The sequence below is a fragment of the Triticum aestivum genome, chromosome 2D (assembly GCF_018294505.1).
Source record: "Triticum aestivum cultivar Chinese Spring chromosome 2D, IWGSC CS RefSeq v2.1, whole genome shotgun sequence".
Classification (NCBI taxonomy): domain Eukaryota; kingdom Viridiplantae; phylum Streptophyta; class Magnoliopsida; order Poales; family Poaceae; genus Triticum; species Triticum aestivum.
Window position 1 is genome coordinate 389,055,526 of NC_057799.1, and position 8,736 is coordinate 389,064,261.

An 8,736-nucleotide genomic window follows, 5' to 3' on the forward strand; every position below is an offset into this window, starting at 1 on the left:
AAACATATGGATCCAAATCAGCCCCTTACGAAGCAACGCATAAACTAGGGTTTAAGCTTCTGTCACTCTAGCAACCCATAATCTACTTATTACTTCCCAATGCCTTCCTCTAGGTCCAAATAATGGTGAAGTGTCATGTAGTCGACGTTCACCTAACACCACTAGAGGAGAGACAACATACATCTCATCAAAATATCGAACGAATACCAAATTCACATGACTACTAATAGCAAGACTTCTCCCATGTCCTCAGGAACAAACGTAACTACTCACAAAACATATTCATGTTCATAATCAGAGGAGTATTAATATGCATAAAGGATTTGAACATATGATCTTCCACCAAATAAACCAACTAGCATCAACTACAAGGAGTAATCAACACTACTAACAACCTACAGGTACCAATCCCAGACTTGGAGACAAGAATTGGATACAAGAGATGAACTAGGGTTTGAGAGGAGATGGTGCTTGTGAAGATGTTGATGGAGATTGGCCCTCTCCCGATGAGAGGAGCATTGGTGATGACAATGGCGATGATTTCCCCATCCCGGACGGAATTGTCCCCGGCAAAACAGCTCCGCCGGAGCCCTAGATTGGTTCCGCCAAGGTTCCGCCTCGTGGCGGCGGAGTCTCGTCCTGAAAACTTGCTTATGATTTTTCTTCAGACGAAAGACTTCATATAGCAGAAGATGGGCACCGGAGGGCCAACAGGGGGCCCACGAGGCAGGGGCGCGCCCAGGGGGGTAGGGCGCGCCCCCACCCTCGTGGCCAGGGTGTGGGCCCCCTCTGGTATTATTTCCACTCAGTATTTTTTACTATTTCCAAAAATAACTTTCGTGGAGTTTCAGGACTTTTGGATTTGTGCAAAATAGGTCTGTAATATTTGCTCCTTTTCCAGCCCAGAATTCCAGCTGCCGGCATTCTCCCTCCTTATGTAAACCTTGTAAAATAAGAGAGAATAGGCATAAGTATTGTGACATAATGTGTAATAACAGACCATAATGCAATAAATATCGATATAAAAGCATGATGCAAAATGGACGTATCAACTCCCCCAAGCTTAGACCTCGCTTGTCCTCAAGCGGAAGCCGATAACGATAAATATGTCCACATGTTTAGAGATAGAGGTGTCGATAAAATAAAATACGGACATGAGGGCATCATGATCATTCTAATAACAGCAACATATATGGGTATTGTCATATGATTTCTTATGCTCAAGTAATAATCTATTCACAATGCAAAGTATGAATCAGAAACTTCATTGAGAACCAAAAAACTATAATCTCAGTCATTGAAGCAATTGCAATTTATCATAACATCAGAAAGAGTCAACATAAGAGCTTTTCAGCAAGCCCACATACTCAACTATCATTTAGTCTTTCACAATTGCTAACACTCACGCAATACTTGTGGTTACGGAGTTTTAATCGGACACAGAGAAAGATAGGGGCTTATAGTTTTGCCTCCCAACCTTTTACCTCAAGGGTAATGTCAACAATAATAGTTCACGCTAACTTACATCCAATTGGATATATATATATATCAGGATCTTTCCAACACACCGTGCTTGCCAAAGGATAAAATGTAAAAAGGAAAGGTGAAGATCACCATGACTCTTGCATAAGGGTAAGAGATAAAAGTAAAAGATAGGCCCTTCGCAGAGGGAAGCAGAGGTTGCCATGCGCTTTCAGGGTTGGATGCACAAAATCTTAATGCGAAAGAACGTCACTTTATATTGCCACTTGTGATATGGACCTTTATTATGCAATCCGTCGCTTTTATTTCTTCCACATCACAAGATCGTATAAAGCTTATTTCCTCCACACTAATCAGTCATACATATTTAGAGAGCAATTTTTTATTGCTTGCACCGATGACAACTTACTTGAAGGATCTTACTCAATCCATAGGTAGATATGGTGGACTCTCATGGCAAAACTGGGTTTAAGGGTTTTTGGAAGCACAAGTAGTATCTCTACTTGGTGCAAAGAATTTGGCTAGCATGAGGGGGAAAGGCAAGCTCAACATGTTGGATGATCCATGGCAATATACTTTATTTCAGATATAAGAAAACATAACCCATTACGTTGTCTTCCTTGTCCAGCATCAACTCTTTAGCATGTCATATTTTAATGAGTGCTCACAATCATAAAAGATGTCCAAGATAGTATATTTATATGTGAAACCTCTCTTTCTTTATTACTTCCTATTAATTGCAACGATGACCAAAGTTATGTTTGTCAACTCTCAACAACTTTTAATCATCATACTCTTCCTACGTGAAGTCATTACTCTCCATAAGATCAATATGATCTCTTTGTTTCTTTTTATTCTTTTCTCTTTTCTTTTATTCACTCAAGATCATAGCAATATAATCAAGCCCTTGACTCAACACTAATCTTTATTATATATAGCTCACGGACTCGATTACATAGAGGGATCATAAAGCAAAAATCAAAACTAGATCATACCAAAACTTTTATTCTACTAGATCAAGATAATACTAAAAAGGATCGAACTAAGAAAAACGGTAAAGATAGGAGATGTGGTGGTGATACGATACCGGGGCACCTCCCCCAAGCTTGGCAGTTGCCAAGGGGAGTGCCCATACCCATATGATTATGTCTCCTTTGCTAGTGAAGAAGATGGTGGAGTTGTTGATGATGTGGGCTTGTCGTCCATCTTCCAAGGCATAGGCTCACCATCATAGAAGGATGATCGAGTCTCCGGGATCCTCAAATCTGTAGCCAAACTCATCCTCTTGAATCTATATTCATACTCACAGTTTTGGTTTTGCAGGTCATAGATTTGGGCTTGGAGGTGCTCGATCTTCTCGTGAAGCTTGAAGATGGTATCCCCAATGTTCTGGGCATCCAGCTTGTGGTTGTTGGCGAACTCCGTGATCATCATTTGGTTGGAGTTGAGTCCACGTTCCACCATCCCCTGGCACTTGAAAACTTGTTGGTCCATTGCTTCGAGCCTCGTCTCCACGCTTCCGATCCCCTTTGGTCCCTCAACATCACGGATGTGCAGCAACCCATCACGCATCTCAATGGTTTGAGGGTGTCGCAACACCTCCGCGAGTTAAGGGTTGATGACCTTCTCGAAGAACTTGTCCTTGGGGGCGCTTGGAGACGTCATGATGATCTAGATTTGTCAGAAAAACAGCTCGACACGAAAACAGAGGATATTTGCGTGATACAGGAGTCGAAACCTTCGGGAGATTATATAATCAATTTTTACCGACCAAAATATGTATCGTGCAAGAAAACGGAGTCCGGAGAGCACACGAGGTGCCCACGAGGCAGGGGGCGCGCTCTCCACCCTCGTGGAGCCCTCGTGTCCTTCCCGGACTACTTCTTATTTTTCTATTTTTCTAAATATTCCAAAACGGAGAAAAATTGCCATTCGAACTGTTTTGGAGTCGGTTTACTTACCGTACCACATACCTATTCCTTTTCGGAGTCTAAAACTTCTGGAAAGTGTCCCTTAAGCATTCCTCCGGGGTCACGGTTTCAATAACATTGGTTTCAACATTTATGGGATTACCTGAGATATAATGTTTGATTCTTTGACCGTTCACCACCTTCGGATTTGTGCCTTCGAAGTTGTTGATTTTTATGGCACCGGAACGATAGACCTCCTCGATAACGTAAGGACCTTCCCATTTAGAGAGAAGTTTCCCTGCAAAAAAATCTTAAACGAGAGTTGTATAGCAATACATAATCACCTACATTAAACTCACGCTTTTGTATTCTTTTGTCATGCCATCTTTTAACTTTTTCTTTAAACAACTTGGCATTCTCATATGCTTGGGTTCTCCATTCATCAAGTGATCTAATGTCAAATAACCTCTTCTCACCGGCAAGTTTGAAATCATAGTTGAGCTCTTTAATGGCCCAATATGCCTTATGTTCTAGTTCGAGAGGTAAATGACATGCTTTTCCATAAACCATTTTATACGGAGACATACCCATAGGATTTTTATATGCAGTTCTATAGGCCCATAATGCATCATCCAGTTTCTTGGACCAATTCTTTCTAGATCTATTAACAGAGCAAACTTAATTTGAGCTCTCTATTACTCAATTCTACTTGACCACTAGACTGTGGGTGCTAAGGAGATGCAATCCTATGATTAACATCATACTTAGCAAGCATTTTACGGAAAGCACCATGAATAAAATGTGAACCACCATCAGTCATTAAATATCTAGGGACTCCAAACCTTGGAAAAATAACTTCCTTCAGCATCTTAATAGAGGTGTTATGATCAGCACTACTAGTTGGAATAGCCTCTACCCACTTAGTAACGTAATCAACAACAACTAAAATATGTGTATATCCATTAGAGGCAGGAAACGGTCCCATATAATCAAAGCCCCAAACATCAAATGGTTCAATAACAAGTGAATAATTCATAGGCATTTCATGACGTCTACTAATATTACCAATTCTTTGAAATTCATCACAAGACAGGACAAACTTATGGGCATCCTTAAAGAGAGTAGGCCAATAAAAACCGGATTGCAATACCTTATGTGCGGTTCTATCTCCAGCGTGGTGTCCTCCATAAGCCTCGGAGTGACACTTGCATAGGATCTGTTCCTGTTCATGCTCAGGTACACAACGTCTAATAACACCATCTAATCCTTCTTGATAGAGATGTGGGTCATCCCAAAAGTAATGTCTCAAATCATAGAAAAACTTTTTCTTTTGTTGGTATGTGAAACTAGGTGGTATAAATTTAGCAACAATGTAATTAACATAATCAGCATACCATGGAGCAGTACGAGAAGCATTTATGACATTTAATTGTTCATCAGGAAAGCTATCATCAATAGGTAGTGGGTCATCAAGAACATTTTCTAACCTAGACAAGTTATCTGCAACGGGGTTCTCAGCTCCCTTTCTATCAATAATATGCAAATCAAATTCTTGTAGCAAGAGAACCCATCTAATAAGTCTAGGTTTAGCATCTTTCTTTTCCATAATATATTTAATAGCAGCATGATCAGTGTGGATAGTTACTATAGAATCAACAATATAAGGTCTGAACTTATCACAAGCAAATACAACTGCTAAGAATTCTTTTTCAGTAGTAGCATAATTTCTCTGGGCATTGTCTAGAGTTTTACTAGCATATTGAATAACATTTAATTTCTTATCAACTCTTTGCCCTAGAACAGCACCTACAGCATAATCACTAGCATCACACATGATTTCAAAAGGTAAATTCCAATCAGGTGGCTGAACAATAGGTGCGGAGATTAATGCTTTCTTAAGTATTTCAAATGCTTCTACACAATCATCATCAAAGACAAATGGTATATCTTTTTGTAATAGATTAGTCAGAGGCTGAGAGATTTTTGAGAAGTCCTTAATGAACCTCCTATAAAATCCAGCGTGACCAAGGAAACTTCTTATACCTTTGATGTCCTTGGGACATGGCATCTTTTCAATAGCATCAACTTTAGCTTTATCAACTTCAATACCTCTTTCAGAAATTTTATGCCCCAAGACAATACCTTCATTAACCATAAAGTGGCACTTCTCCCAATTCAAGACAAGGTTAGTTTCTTCACATCTCTGCAAAACTCGATCAAGGTTGCTTAAGCAATCATCAAAAGAGGATCCATAAACAGAGAAATCGTCCATGAAAACCTCACAAATATTTTCACAAAAGTCAGAGAATATAGCCATCATGCATCTTTGAAAGGTAGCAGGTGCATTACATAAACCAAAAGGCATACGTCTATAAGCATAAGTACCGAAAGGGCAGGTAAAAGTGGTCTTTGATTGATCATCAGCTGACACAGGTATTTGAGAGAAACCAGAGTAACCATCTAGAAAGCAAAAATGTGTATGTTTGGATAATCTTTCTAGCATTTGATCAATAAAAGGTAAGGGGTAATGATCTTTTTTAGTAGCTTTATTTAATTTGTGGAAATCAATTACCATCCTAGAACCTATAATAATTCTTTGCGGGATCAATTCATCTTTATCATTAGGAACGACGGTAATACCTCCCTTTTTAGGGACACAATGGACAGGACTTACTCACTGACTATCAGCAACGGGATAAATAATACCTGCCTCAAGAAGCTTTAGTATTTCCTTTCTTACCACTTCTTCCATCTTAGGATTCAGCCGTCGTTGGTGATCACGAACTGGTTTGGCATCTTTCTCCAAATTTATTTTGTGTTGGCATAGAGTGGGACTAATGCCCTTAAGATCATCAAGAGTATATCCAATAGCAGCGCGGTGCTTCTTAAGAGTTTCCAATAATCTCTCTTCTTCATGCTCTGAAAGGTTAGCACTAATAATAACAGGATATATCTTTTTCTCATCAAGATAAGCATATTTAAGAGTATCAGGTAATGGTTTAAGCTCAAACGCGGGATCACCCTTAGGTGGAGGAGGATCCCCTAGGATTTCAATAGGAAAATTGTGTTTCAGGATGGGTTCCTGTTTAAAGAATACTTCATCTATTTCCCTTCTTTCATTCATAAACATATCATTTTCATGGTCTAGCAAATATTTTTCTAAAGGATCACTAGGAGGTACGACAATAGAAGCAAGACCAATAATTTCATCCTTACTAGGCAATTCCTCTTCACGGTGTTGTCTATGAAATTTAGAAAAGTTAAACTCATGAGACATATCACCTAAACCAATAGTAACAACATCCTTTCCGCAGTCTATCCTAGCATTAACAGTGTTCAAGAAGGGTCTACCAAATATAATGGGACAAAAGCTATCTTGTGGGGAACCAAGAACAAGAAAATCAGCAGGATATTTAGTTTTCCCACACAAGACTTCAACATCTCTAACAATCCCCATTGGTGATATAGTATCTATATTGGCAAGTTTAATTGTGACATCAATTTCTTCTAACTCAGTAGGTGCAATATCATGCATAATTTCTTTGTATAAGTCAATAGGTATTGCACTAGCACTAGCACCCATATCACATAAGCCAGGATAACAATGATCTCCTATTTTAACAGAAATAACAGGCATGCCTACCACAGGTCTATGTTTATCTTTAGCACAAGGTTTAGCAATTCTAGCACTCTCATCACAGAAATAAATAACATGCCCATCAATATTATCAGCCAAGAGATCTTTAACAATAGCAATATTAGGTTCAACTTTAACTTGCTCAGGAGGTGTATAAGTTCTAATATTGCTTTTACGAACCACAGTTGAAGCTTTAGCATGATCTTTTATCCTAACAGGAAAAGGTGGTTTCTCAACGTAAGCAGTAGGAACAATAGGATCATTATAAGTGATAGTCTTTTCTTCAACTTTAATAGGTGCAGCTACTTTTACTTCTATGGGAGGATGATATTTAAACCACTTCTCCTTAGGGAGATCAACATGAGCAGCAAAAGATTCACAGAAAGAAGCTACTATCTCAGAGTCAAGTCCATATTTAGTGCTAAATTTACGGAAAACATCGGTATCCATAAAAGATTTAACACAATCAAACTTAGGTGTCATACCTGACTCCTTACCTTCGTCGAGATCCCAATCTTCAGAGTTGCGTTTAATTCTTTCCAATAAATCCCATTTGAATTCAATAGTCTTCATCATAAAAGAGCCAGCACAAGAAGTATCGAGCATGGTGCGATTGTTATCAGAAAGCCAAGCATAAATTTTTTGAATAATCATTTCTCTTGAGAGCTCATGATTGGGGCATGAATATAACACTGATTTAAGCCCCCCCAAGCTTGAGCGATGCTTTCTCCTTCGCGAGGCCAGAAATTATATATATGATTGCGATCACGATGAACAAGATGCATAGGATAAAACTTCTGATGAAATTCCAATTTCAATCGTTTGTAGTTCCATGATCCCATATCATCACATAGCCTATACCATGTCAATGCATCTCCCTTCAAAGATAAAGGGAAGGCCTTCTTCTTAATAACACCATCCGGCACACCTGCAAGCTTAAATAATCCACAAACTTCATCCACATCTATTAGGTGCTCATCAGGATGCATTGTTCCGTCTCCTGCAAAAGGATTAGCTAGCAGTTTTTCTATCATACCCGAAGGAATCTCAAAGTAGACATTTTCATTTTCAGTAGGTTCAGTAGGTTGAGGAGCAACTCTGTGCTCTACTGGTCGGGGTGAAGATACCCTGAATAAGCCCCTCAGAGGATTACTTTCCATAGTAACAAGTGACAATAAATTTCAGCACATTATATAAAAAATTTCTTACCAAATTCCACCTACCAAAGGCGCTTCACTCCCCGGCAACAGCGCCAGAAAAGAGTCTTGATGACCCACCAGTATAGGGGATCTATCGTAGTCCTTTTGATAAGTAAGAGTGTCGAACCCAACGAGGAGCAGAAGGAAATGATAAGCGGTTTTCAGCAAGGTATTCTCTGCAAGCACTGAAATAATAGGTAACAGATAGTTTTGTGATAAGGTAATTTGTAAAGGGTAAAAAGTAATAAAAGTGAATAAAGTGCAGCAAGGTGGCCCAATCCTTTTTGTAGCAAAGGACAAGCCTGGAAAAACTCTTATATAGAGAAAAGCGCTCCCGAGGACACATGGGAATTATCGTCAAGCTAGTTTTCATCATGTTCATATGATTCGCGTTCGGTACTTTGATAATTTGATATGTGGGTGGACCGGTGCTCGGGTGCTGCCCTTACTTGGACAAGCATCCCACTTATGATTAACCCCTATTGCAAGCATCCGCAACTACAAAAGA